The sequence below is a fragment of the Notamacropus eugenii genome, chromosome 3 (assembly GCF_028372415.1).
Source record: "Notamacropus eugenii isolate mMacEug1 chromosome 3, mMacEug1.pri_v2, whole genome shotgun sequence".
Taxonomy (NCBI): Eukaryota; Metazoa; Chordata; class Mammalia; order Diprotodontia; family Macropodidae; genus Notamacropus; species Notamacropus eugenii.
The window spans coordinates 286,178,155-286,191,852 of NC_092874.1; positions in this window are offsets into that span (position 1 = coordinate 286,178,155).

Genomic DNA, 13,698 nt, shown 5'->3' on the forward strand with positions numbered 1-13,698 from the left:
GCTCCTATATCTAAATGTGGAGGGAGTGCCAAAGAACAGCCTGGTCCTGGTTAACTAAACGCTAACCTGGTTCACAAGCTTAAAGAATGAGACCCAGAGAGACGATGTGATACAATGGCAAAAAAAGATGGTCTTAGAGCCAAAGGACCTGAGTCAAAATCATTGGCTGTCTGTGGTCTTGGGAAAGTCATTTGCATTTCTGTGAGTCATCTCTCTAAAGGATTTAGATTTTAGTTCCTCTACATCCACTTTCAACTGCTGCTCCAAGTTTCACATACATACATATATATATATATATATAGTTTCATAATAATTATGTTAGAGTATTAGATTTTAAATATATTAAAATCTTGTAGTATTATAGTTATAGTATTCCTGACTGCTCCCCATTTATGCATCTCCCATCGATGTCTCATTTGACACTAGATTCTGGCATTGATGGAGTTTTATACTGTGTGAACTCACCTGCTTAATACAATTTAATTCAATACAAAAAATACTTAATAGGTAGTTCCTGTGTGCCATGTTCTGTGCCAGGCATTGGGCAATGCAAAGACAAAAAAAAGAACAATCCCTGCTGCCAGGGAGGTTATATTTTACTGGATATCGAGTTACCTTATTACCAAACACATCATTGCTGATCAAGTTGATACCTGAGCTACACCAGTTGAGAGAGAGGCAGAGAGAAACCCATGCCTGATATAGCCAGAGACAAACTGTTGGAGCAAAACCAACTCTAGTACTCTGGAGGGAAGCCTCTGTAAACCCACAACCCCATGCCTGTGCCTCAGCAATGCATGGGCATCAGAGAACATGGAGGTAATGGTGGTATAGCAAGAAGTTTCTGGTATAACCCAGAACTGGAAGGAAACAAGCTTTTATTAAGTGCCTACTAAGTTCCAGGCATTATGCTAAGCACTTTACAAATATTATCGCATTTGATCCTTGAAACAACCCAGGAAAGAAGGTGCTCATATATGCCCATTTTATAGGTGACAAAAATGAAGCAGATGTAGGTTAAAAGATTTGCCCAGGGTCATATAGTTATGTATGACAGGATTTCGATTCAGGTGTTCCTGACTCTAAGGCCAATGCTCTCTCTGCTGCTCTACCTAGCTACCTCAATAGTTTCACAGGTGGAATGCATTGAAGACTTGAGTGAAAATCGTGTCTCAAAAACTTACTAGCTGTGTCACCCTGGGTAAGTCAAAATCTCTCATTTATAAAAACATTTATAAAACATTTCCTCATTTACAAAACATTGATCATTGGATTCAATGACCTTTAAGAGCCTTCTAGTTCTAAATCTTTGAGGTGAAAGAATACAAGCCAGTAGAAGCAGGTTTAGAGTTGAGAGATGTTGGAGAAACTCTTGGACAAGACGAGGACATCCTAAATTAAACCTTCTACACAGAGGATGAGCTGCTAGACCATTCAGAGTTCTATTTTCAAACGCAAGGTGGCACCAAGGAGTAGCAAAGGACAAAACTATCCAGGAGCAATCCTGGATCCTGCCATGGTGTGCTAGTACTGTGTGTCATGTGGACTGTACAGGTCTAGGGGAAAGGGCTTGCCACTCTAGCAACATCAAGTGCTTTCTCCTGCGGTAGGGGAGTGGCTCAGCCCCAGAAGAAGATTGTAAGTCATGATCACTGTATACATTTCTTGGGAATGTGGTGATAACAAAAGGGAGGAGAGCTGTTTTGATTGTATGAGGTTGGATACAAGTTATCCATGTCTGGTGGTTTTTGTCATGTGAATAGAGTCTGCCACATATTTGATGCATTGTTATCTTGAATGTGGTATACTGGTAAATGTTTAACAACCAGCTTTCGGGGGACTAGGGGGAGTGAGGAGAATATATGCACAGTACACTTTTGAGTTTAGTCTGCATTACAGACACTTTATCCATCACTTCCTTAAGTCTAGACAATCACAAAACAGTAAGTCAATCCCTGATTCCTAGCATTTTCCTGTTTCTGAGATGTCTCCATATATAATGTTGTATATTCGCCCTAAGGTGAACTGCTAGAAGTTGCCTGAGCTCCATGCATCCACACAAGCCACCCTCCATGCCTGTAACCTTTTTTATGTTTCTATATCTTTATTTAAAGCCCAGCTCAAAAAGTATTTCTTGATAGCCTTCTCTTACCCCCCAACTATGGGCCTATGTCCTCCCAAAGGGGTCTCTCTCTTCAGATTTTCCAAGATGACTTTGTCAGGATCTCATCTTTCCCCCTAACTATATCCCTTAAATTACACTTATCTCTCCTCTTGAAGATGTAAACTCCTTGAGGAAATTGCTGTTCTCATCTTTATATTTCCGCAGAACCTATCGCATAACAGGTGTCAAACAAATATTTCTTTCATTGCTTTGTCAATTAAATCTCTTGGATATAATTAAGTTTCACAAGACAACCAGCATGGAAGAAAGCATTGAGATCATGTCATATGTGACAATTTACCCATAAGCCACTACCCCAACACATAAATACTTTTACTTTTCAATTTCTGTCAAGGGTACCATCATTATTCCAGTTAACCAAGTTCCCAAACAGACTCACATCCTTGACTCTTCACACTTTCTCAAACCCAACATCTTATGCATTGCCAAGTCTTGATCTACTCTACTTTCATGACAGCTTGAACAACAACTTTCCACTCATACCACAATGCCACCTCTCATTTGCCATATTGCAATAGCTTCCCAGGTGGTCTTCATCCGCCATTAGAATCCTGGAGGGCAGGAGCTATGTTTGACCTTTCTTTGCATTTCCAGCCTTTTAACATCACACCTAACATGGAGTAAAACCATAATAAAGGCTTGTTGACTAGCTGCCTGACTCTCTCCTCTCCCATCCTTCCTTCCCATACTTCTCAAAATGGTATTCCAAAAGCACATGACTGGTCACAACACTCTTCTGCCCATGATGTTTCAGTGGTTTCGCAAAGACTAGAGGAGAAAAATACAAACTCTACCATTTGACATTTAAAATCCATCACTATCTTACTCGAGCCTAGCTTTCCAGGTTGGATACATATTGTACCTCCTCACATATACTGTATTTCAACAAAATTGACTTTTCCCTACCAGGATTCTATCTCCCACCATCATTTCTTTGTATTCTCAGTGCCTTATAACAAAAATCACTCATCTCTACCTCTTGGATAACCTCAGCTCCCTTCAAAGGTTTTTTAAAGTAAGACTTTCTTTAAGAGACTTTTCCTGATTTCCCTAGTGGGTAGAACTCCCATCAACATATATTATATTTATATGTATACATTTTATTTTTATATATTTGTGTATAATAGACATTTTATTTCCATATATTTCTATAAATTTTATTCTTACATAATTTTTATTTATATATTTTATGTTATATATTACACATACTTACATGCATATAAAATATAATGCTCAATAATGGGATATATATGTGTGTATACATGTATATATATTACATACACATATACACACACATATATATGTCTTGTTTTCTCTTTTTGTTTTTTTTTTTACTTTCTTTGTATCCCTGGCACTTAGCATCATATCTGGCACATAGTAGGTGCCTAATAAATGTTTCTTGACTTAATCTCCCCTATTTGTTTATCTGGGAATTTGCTGCCTTCTTCTAGGAGAATCTAATTTCCTTGAGGACAGGGGCAGATTCACTTTTACATTGGTATCCCCCAGTGCCTAACGGAGTGTCTGTCATGAAGCAGATACTTTATAAGTGATTTGAATAGATTAACTCTAATTCTAAAATTCTCATGATTCTGTGAAATTATTGAAATGTCTAAATTGCTTACCAGAAGATTTACCTGAACCTCTGCATGAACTTACCTCTGTTTCTTGGTCATAAACAAAGAGAAGGGAATGCCCACAGGGCAACCATTCTGAACAAGAGCCATTCTGGGACATCCGAGACAGAGAGGAGACAAAATGATCCTTTACAGGGGAGCATAACAAAGGAGTCTTTTACTAGCAGAATCTCTTTTCCAAGACTTGAGGGGCCATAAAGCTATCAAGACAAGACTTTATTTTCTCTTCTTCCTCCTCCTGGAGAACTCAAGGAGGCATTATTTCATTGCTAATGGAAGCAGCCAATAGAGTCATGTCCTATGGATGACCATTCTGGAAAGCTCTCAATCAGCAGTTTGAAATCTAACAATGGCAGTAGTTGGTGACATGGATGTCTCTCTCTACCGGAAAGGTTCATGGCAAACTGGGAAACAGAGATTCTCAAGAGACCCCAGGAGGCTCTTGTCTTGGACTCCAAAAGTAAAATCATTTTAATATTTAAATCCACCACAGACCTGACCAAATGTTAAGCTGGGATACAAAACCTTGGACTGCTTTAAAAGATTATGTTAGTTGCTGAGGGCTAGCAAATGTTTATAAGGAAACCTCGCTGCCTTTTTCTCATGAGACATTGGTCTCCTCCCAGTTGTCAGAAAGAAGATAACCAGACATTCTGGTTGGGCACAGAGATAGTGCCCCTGCTCTCCAGACCTCGGTCTGATCACCCAGTTCACAACTGATTCTTTGAAATAATGAGAACTCAGGCTCATTGTTGAATTGTGGCCATTTTAAAGAACTCAAAGTCTACGGGTATAAGAACAGAAACTACCCAACCTGATCAGGGTCAGTAGTTTTCAAAGTACTCCAATTTGTTCACAGTGCAATTTTGTAAACAAAAATTAAGTCCAGTGGAAAGAGAGAGACAGATTGATGGACAGAGTCAGAGAGACTGAGAGGAAGGAAGGAAGGGAGGAAGGAAGGAAGGAAGGAAGGAAGGAAGGAAGGAAGGAAGGAAGGAAGGAAGGAAGGAAGGAAGGAGAAAGAATGGAGGTTAGATGGGATGAATGGAGGGAAAAAAGGAAGGATGGAAGAAGGAGGGGTAAGAAGGAAGAATTACAGTTTGGTTCTGAAACCAATGGATTTGGAGTCAGGTGACTTGGATTCATATCCAGACTCTGATACTTGCTAACTGTGTCACCTCGGTCAAGTGGGAATGGTACTTCACGTGTAGTAAGCACTAAATAAATGCTTATGATTTTTTTTAATTCATGGTACTTCCTTAACCTCCCTAGACCTCAGTTTCTTCTGTTTTAAAAAGAAGTGGATGTACCAAATGACCTCCATCTAGAGGTGAAAATAAAAGGGATTAAGGATATTGATGACTCCAATATCCCTTCCAGGTCTAAATCTTATGTTCTCTGTACCCCCCCAAAACAAGAGAATGTATCTCCCAATTTCTTCCCATAGGAAATGAATGTATTTAATATCTTCTTTTACATTAAAAAAAAAATCGAGGAGACATTTGAACCACAAAATCAATTCAAGTTGACCTTACGTTCTCCTTGGGAAAAAAGAACAAACATTTTGTGTGATGAAATGAAATCATTAGTTTACAAAAGAAACTGATGCTGAAATCAATGAGCATTTTTTTCCAATTAGACTCTGGGCCAAAGTTTTCCATTTCAAAAAGAATATCTATAAAAGTCATTATGTAGTTGAATAAGTTTAAAAGAAGTGACACAGACAGCAGAGGAATGCTTACTGCTATGCATTTCAATGACATTAGGAAAGCAATGCTTATAATAACATCCCAATGAGAACAGCAAGCTGGAACCCAGAAGACATTCCTCAGGGTTCATTTATTTTTTGTTCAATATATGTGATCAAGACATCCCTTTAAGTTGGAAGGAGGGGGGACGTGTGTGTCTATCTGTGCCATGTCTTTAAACATGGAATATATATATATATATATATATATATATATATATATATATATATATATATATATATATATATATATATATATATATCCATGAGGAATCCTGTTTTACTAAAACTCACCTTTCATCACTCTAGCAAAGAAGTAACTGAGATCAGACGTGTTCACCTATTGTCAGTGGTCTCTCCCTTGCCATGATACAAAATGAAGACATTTTGCAATCAATTTAAGCTCCTTGAAAACAAGGATTGTCTGTTCATTTGCCTGGTCTGTCTAGCCCCAGTTCGTTGTACACACAGGTGTTTTACTTATAGAGAGTATTTAATATTGAGTTGAACTGAATTAGGTTGAATTAATTTGAGTAGAATTCTGCTCTCTTCTTCTTTATATATGGGCAGGAAAGAGAGCAGCCTGTTTGGATAATAGTAGTAATTGACACGTGTATGATGCTTAAAAGTATGTAGAACGTATTTCATTCATTATATCATCTGTCTCTTAACAAACTCACTTGTCCCTGTGCTGTTTAGTGTTTTTATCAGTGATTTGAATAAAGGGGTAAATGACATGGTCATTCAATCTACAGATGATACAAAGCTGGGAGGAGTTACTAAAACATTGGGCAATTATGAAAGAATGCAGAAAAGCCTTGAAAGGCAGGAGCATCGGACTGACTCTAATAAGATGAAATTCAGTAGGGACAAATGTCAAGTCTTACGCTTGGGTACAAGAAATCAATTTCCCCAGTACAAGATGGGAAGGCATAATTAGCTATCTGTCTAAAAGAGTTGTAAAGGTTTTAGTAGTCATTTGAGTCCATAATATGGCTGCCAAAAAAAAAAAAAAAAAACATTTAATGATGTCTTTGGCTACATTAAGGAATGTATTGCTTCTGGATATAGGGACGGTACTCTGTTCTCATCAGACCTCATCTGAAGTATAGTGTTCTATTCTGAGTACCACAGTTTAAGAAAAACATTGATAAGCTAGAGAGTGTCCATTTGACAGTCTCTTATTGTTCCCAAAAGGCAGAACCAGAAGCAGTGGAGTAGAAGTTGCAAAGAAACCAATTTTAATTTGATGTCAGGAAGAACTTCCTACCAAGTAAAGCTGTCCCAAGGTAGAATAGGGCTTACTTGGGAAATAGAGGGTTCTTCATTCTTGGACATCTATAAGCCAAGAATGGACAAGCACTTGTTGGATATGCTATACTAGATAGTAATTTTGTGAATGAGTTGAAATGAATCATTGCTGATGTCTCTTCCAACTCTCAAAATCTGTGATTCTATGAGTTTATAATTTTATCCCATCTTTGCAGATGGTAATTAAGGAAACCAAATGAGAGAGTATCTATATCTATCTATCTACTCCATCTCTCTCTCCCTCTCTCTCCCTCTCTCTCTCTCTTTCTCTCTCTCTCTCTCTTTCTCCATATCTATATCTATCTATCGTTTTATATATATATATATATATATATATATATATATATATATATATACACACACACATATAGATATACATATATGTAAAATGCTTTGCAAATCTTAAAGAACCATATCAGTGTTAATTCTTATTATTATTATTGTCAAAAGTACCATCTAAATCTAGATTTGTCCTGATCCCAAATCCAACATTCTTCCTATTATAACAGGAGACCTATGGCTAAACCTACAAAAAGATGGACCAAGGAGTCTAAGAAAGACATGTTTAGAAAGTACCTTGTGAGGAAAAAATTGATGGTTTTAGTGGACTACAAGCTCAACATGAATCATGGCAGCCAAGAAAGCTAATGTGATCTCAGGCAACATTAATCTGATGAACTATGTGACTATGTTTTATAATTATGAAACAACATGTAAATGAAAGCACTCCTAAAGATCATTCACATTTATATAGCACCGTAAGGTTTGCAAAGCACTTTATATACTTTATCTCATTCGATCCATTTCATTTGATCAATGAAATAGGTGGTAATTATTATTATTCCAGCTTTAGCGATGAGATAACTGAGGCAGTAAGGAGCTTGTTCAGTTCATATAACTGGGGCAGTTCCCAACTCCAGCTCTAGGTCTCTTATCTGTATCCCCAGCCATGACCATACCATCCTGCCTTCACTCCAGCCAACATCCCCATTGATGGAATTTAGCCCATGTCTCTGTCCTGTGAGTTGTTGAGCACACATTTCCTTAGGTGAAGCCATAGTAGCCATCCCATAGGAGATTACAGTAAAGGGGCTGATAAGACCAATTCATTCTTCATGGATCACATCATATGTGGAATATTGTGAGTAGGTCCTGGTGCCAAATATTAGGATGAATGTTTTTAAGTAAGACCTGCCCCAGAGGCAGATTAACAAGATGATGAGGGTGAACTAAGCCATGCCACGTGAGGTTTAGCCTGGAAAAGAAAAGAGTTGGGGAATAGGGAGGAAGAAAGAGAATGATGTGTTTAAAATATTAAAAGTGATGTTCTGTTATAGATAGACAGGGCAGAACTCCAGCAACTAAGGAAAAGTTACAGGGTAATAGGTAGCAGCTTAATATAAGGAAGAACTTCTGAATAGTTAGTCGTGTTTGAAAATGGGATGAATCATCAAAAGAGGTACTTGATATGCTTTTACAGGAGGTATTGAAGAAGTGATTGGGTGCCTACTTAATGAAAATGTTGTTGAGAGAGTTCATGCTTTGTTTAGGGTGGGGAGCAAACCAGGTAGCCTCTGAGATCCCTGACACCTCTGGGATGCTATGATCAAATTCTTGGATTCCACAAAAAACACATAACCAGGGCATTGCTGCTAGGCAGTTGCCCATCCTCAACACCTGGCACAGTGCCTGATACATAGTAAATGCTTAATAAATGCTTATCATTGACTGACTGACTGACTGAGATGGCAGGAGTGGTGACTTGACCATGAAAAAATGGCAACTTCTGTGAACCATAGTTTCTGCTTATAAAATCAAAGGATCGGTCTAGATTGTCTCCTAGATCCTTCCAGCTCTAAATCTATGATCCTATAACTGAATGAATGAAGGAAAAAGTATTAAATGAAGGGCTTACATTGAAGACCATCTCCCAACTCTGAGAGTTTATACTGGCTTTTCCTCATGATCTCCCTGCTTCTAACTTCCTTTGCTGCCTTCATGACTCAGCTCTGGTCTCAAGTTCTGTAAGAAGCATTTATTGTTAGCGTCTTCCCTCCAAGATTACCCTCAATTTATCCTTTATATACGTTATTAGCACATAGTTGTTTACACATTGCCTCCCCCATAGGACTAGAAGCCACTTGAGAGCAGGGATTGTTTTGGTTAGTTGGTTACCTTTTTTTTGTTTTCCCATAGACCCACTATCTAGCACACAGTAAGTGCTTAATAAATGTTAATTGACTGTTATCAGACCTGAAAACACACTGATCTGAGCACTGGGTTACAAATGCAAAGGAGAGAATTTGACCTTGTTATGCTTGTGATAACAGCACTGTGTTATCCCATTTGATCCCTACAACCCAGGGAGATAGGTGCTTTTATTATCCCCATCTTACAGTTGAAGAGGAGGGAAGTAGACAAGGTGAGTTGCCTAAGGTCACACATCCGGTATATTGTCTGAGGCTGGATTTGAACTCAGGTCCTCCTGACTCCAGAGTAGGTACTCTATCACAGTTTAGAGCTTGGAGGGACTTTGGAGACTATCTAGTCCAATCCTCCTATTTTACAGAGAAGAAAACTGAGTCCCAGAGAGGAGAAATGACTTTCCACGGACCCTCCTTCCAATTGTTAGCGCACTCACTCCCAAACTACATTGTACTTAATCTCTGTATGTTGGTTCTATATATACTTATACATAGACTTGTCTTCCCCCATTAGAGTGTTAGTTCCTTGCAAGTACAGATTATTACATACATGAATATTAGGTATTTAATAAATGTTTGTGGATTGAGCTCTTTGTCCCCAGGGACTGGCCTCTACTAAGCACTTAATAAATGTGTGTTCATTGGTTGGTTGGTTGGATCATTACCTTGTTCACATTGCTTACAAATATCCAAGGTGAGATTTGAACCCAGTCCTCCCTGACTCTAGGCAGGTTAATGCAATACTGCCCTTGATCAGTGCTGAGGACCTGTATTAGAACGGGTAGATGTACAATACAGGGTAGTAGTTGAATCAATGACTTTCAAAAAAAGTAGGAAAATGTTAAAAAAAAAAAAAAAGCAATGTTTAGCCTCTCAAAGTCCCCTGGGTTCATAGCAGAGGGCCAAGCTCAAGTTTTCTCTGCTAGAAAATTCTGGGAGCATCCCTTCACAATCTCAAGGAGTCCCACGAAGTCCTAATGGGCATGGCATTCACACAGAATGGCACCGCCTTTGTTCATGCTGCGGCCTCTTAGAATCATCATATACAAAACCAGTCCCTTCGAAAGGCCAGGAGGCTGCAGCCAGCCCAGGCAACGGGGCTTTATTAATCCAAGTGATTAAGCCAGCATGCTGAGGGAAAGGCCTTTACAGAATCGAAACATTCGTGTTTTTGATCCACATGGATTAAGAAAACACTGTTGCATTCACTGGCCGTGGCCTGCTTGCCTTTGTGCCCAGGTTTTGTTCTCTGGATTCCTGCTGGAACAAAGAGGGGGCAGAGCATTTATATGGGGACCAGCAGACGCCCAGGGACTTGGATACATTTTGCCCGTCCCCATCCCTTGTCTAGGGGAGATGCTTCCCGGATTTCCTGAGGGTTAAGCCTGGGGTTTGTATTTGCATCACTTCACCCCAAAAGCCAACTTTCTACAAACTGCCAAACTGAAAGAAAGGAAAAGAAAGAAAGAAAGGGGAAAAATAAAGAAAAGGGAGAAAGAAAAACACCAGGTCCCTCTCAGTTTTTGAAAAGCAGTATTTGGTGGGGTGGGCAGACCCCCAAGCTCTTGGCAGTCAAGGAAAGAATGGCTGTGCCCAGGGATTGGGGGACAGGTCGCCCCTTTATGTGGAAGCTACCTGAAAGGGTCACACTTGAACAATTTTCTCACAGGTCAGAAGGGGATACAAAGAGGGCCACGTTGTTACTACCATATTCAATTTAATGGACAGAGACTGGACATGGGCTTTCACTGAACTCTTGAAAAAGGAATGCAGGTTGGCACTTTCTTGACAAGTAGAGAAGTACCTAGAACACAGAGTGGTTAAGACACTTGTGAAGCCAGAATACATTAGTCATGACCTGAACTGAGGTCTTGCTGCCTTGATATCCATTCCCAATCTACTCTGCTATGTGACTTTTTTCTATAAATATATACCTAATATTCACTTTGAGGAAAAAATTGTATAACAAATAGTCACAATTTTATAAGTGATTTTTTTTCTGAATAGTAAAACATTCATGTTTGTTGATCATTGTTAAGTTTATAATTTTTTTAAAAAGGAAAATAGCTTTCTTTTTCTATCACAGTCCATAAACCTCAGTGGAAATCATTTGGAGAGGAAAGAACAGGACATAGGAATGTAGGACAGGAATTGGCAAAACATTAGCCCAAGCAGAGGACAAGGCTGATAGGGCTGCTCCTATGGCGGTTCTTAAAAATGGATGGCAATATGAATTAACAATCAAAACAACCGTAGAGTCATTTTTTATCACTGCTCTGTTTTCCCAGGAAATAAACAAAATAGTATAATTGTCAGTATGGCACTCAGGAAAGAACGTAGCTATGGAATCAAAGACTCGAGGCCCCTTGATACCTGTGTGACATTGGCAAATCTATTAATGTCTCTTTATAGATCAAGACTCAGTGTCTCTATCTATAGAATGAGGGAGATTGGAAGAGAGAGCTTCTGATATCCCTTTTATCTCTAAACATATGATCCTGTGATCCATAATAGCTAAGGATTTGAGTTCAGATTCCTCTTCTGATACCTACTTCCTATGTGACCCTGGGTGTCTTTTTCCTCATCTTTAAAAAGAAGGATGACCCTTAAGATCCTTCTATTTACTCAATAAGGACTTGGGTTCAGATTTTATCTCTGGTACTACCTTTGTGATACTGAATAAATCCCTTAACTTTCCTGTTAACTCATCTATAAAATGTCTTCTTGAGAAAGATCATGAAATTTAGTGTCATAAGGACATAGAAAGGAGTAAGGTGTTAGAAGACTGGAAAAGTAGGGAGAGATCAAGTTACAAGGACTGTGAAGGATAATCAGAAGGTTTTACATTTGATCTTGGGAGCCTCTGTAGATTACTGGGTACAGGGATGCACATGATGAGACTGCAACAAAGTCTATGAGGAAAGGAGCAAGGAAGAGGAGAGCACCAACTCATATGTTTATAGAACTTTAAGGTTTGCAAAATATTACATATTATTTTACCCATGAGGAAACGGAGGCTCTGTCCTCAGTGCTTTGTCCACAATCCCACTGCAGTAAGTGTCCAAACCAGGATTCAAACCCAAGTCACTCCAGAATCAAAGTTTAGCCTTCTTTCCACCATCCAGTGAGGCTTTTTGTATCCATCTGGCCCCAGTTCTAACTTTAACTCTCTTCTCCATTACAAAAAATAATCTACTTGTCTTTAAGGGCCACAATAAATAGGATCCTTAGACAGTACTCATGGGATTTATCTCTCCTACAGTTTTTCTGTGCTCCCTTCAAAGTTATTCACTTCTAAAAATAGCTTCATGAAACAAAAGACTGTGTCACTTCTCTCCTACCATGCTAACTTATTGATCGGGACAGCAATGTCCCAGTTCAGGAGACTAAAGTTAAACCAAACAAAATATAAGCCACATTGGGGATGAGGGGGCAGGGGGAGGAGAAGCCTTTAAGTATGAAAATGGAAGGGCTTTTCTTTAATATATTTAAAAGCACTTACCTAAAACTAAGCATTATGATTATTTGTAATAGAAAAACATTAGAAGCTTTCCCAAAAAGCAAAGAAGTAAAGCAAGAATGTTTCCTGACTCCACTATTATTCGATTGTATTAAAAATTCCAGCTAAAGCAATAAAATAAAATGAAGCTAATAAGAAAACAATCATGGACAAAGGGGAAGGGAAGCTACCTGGATTTACAGAAGATATAATTGTTTAATTCAAAAACCATAGGTCAATTAAAGAAAAAACAGAGACAATATCTTCAGCAACATAGCAGGGTATAAAATCAATTTATAAAATGTGTGGCACTTTGGAATATAACTAATAAAAGACAAGAGGAGAAGACTGAGAGAGAAATTTCACAGAAAATAGCTACAATAAGCAAAAAATATATGGAACTTTATCCACAAGAAACCACAGAACTTAGATAAACATAGCTACAGTGTAATATTTACAGGGAAAAAAAGGAAGTCAAAAAGTTGGAGAGACATTCAATGTTCATGGTTGGGGCAAGCCAATATAATAAATAATGATTGTAGCACTCAAATTAATCTAGAAATTTAACACTATACCAATCAAATTGTCAAGGAAAATAATTTATAAGATTAGGCAGCATAATAACAAAATTTGTCTGGAGGAGCAAAGACCAAGTTATTTTGAGCAATAATAGGAAAAAAGGAGAAATAAAGGAAGGTCTAGAATTTCTTTATCTCAAATCATATCATAAAGCAATAAATACTTGTTAAAAATAGAAAATTAGATCAATGCAAGAGATTCAATAAACAAATCCTAGGGACAAGTGAGTATAGAAATCTACTCGTTCAATTAAAACATACAATCTTGGGGGAAGAACTCTTTATTAGAAAAAAAACTAACAGAAAAAAGTAGCAAAGTTTAGTATAACATGTATTTAGACCAGAATTTTACATCATGTGGCAAAATATATTCCAAATAGATAGATAAGATAAATAAAATCACATTATAATAAATTTAGGAACAATGGTTATCTTTCAGAACTATGGGTGGGAAAAGATGATGCATATTATGAGATAGAATCAGTTGTGAAAGACAAAATAAAGCATTTCTGTTATATAAAATTGAAAAGCTTTGCA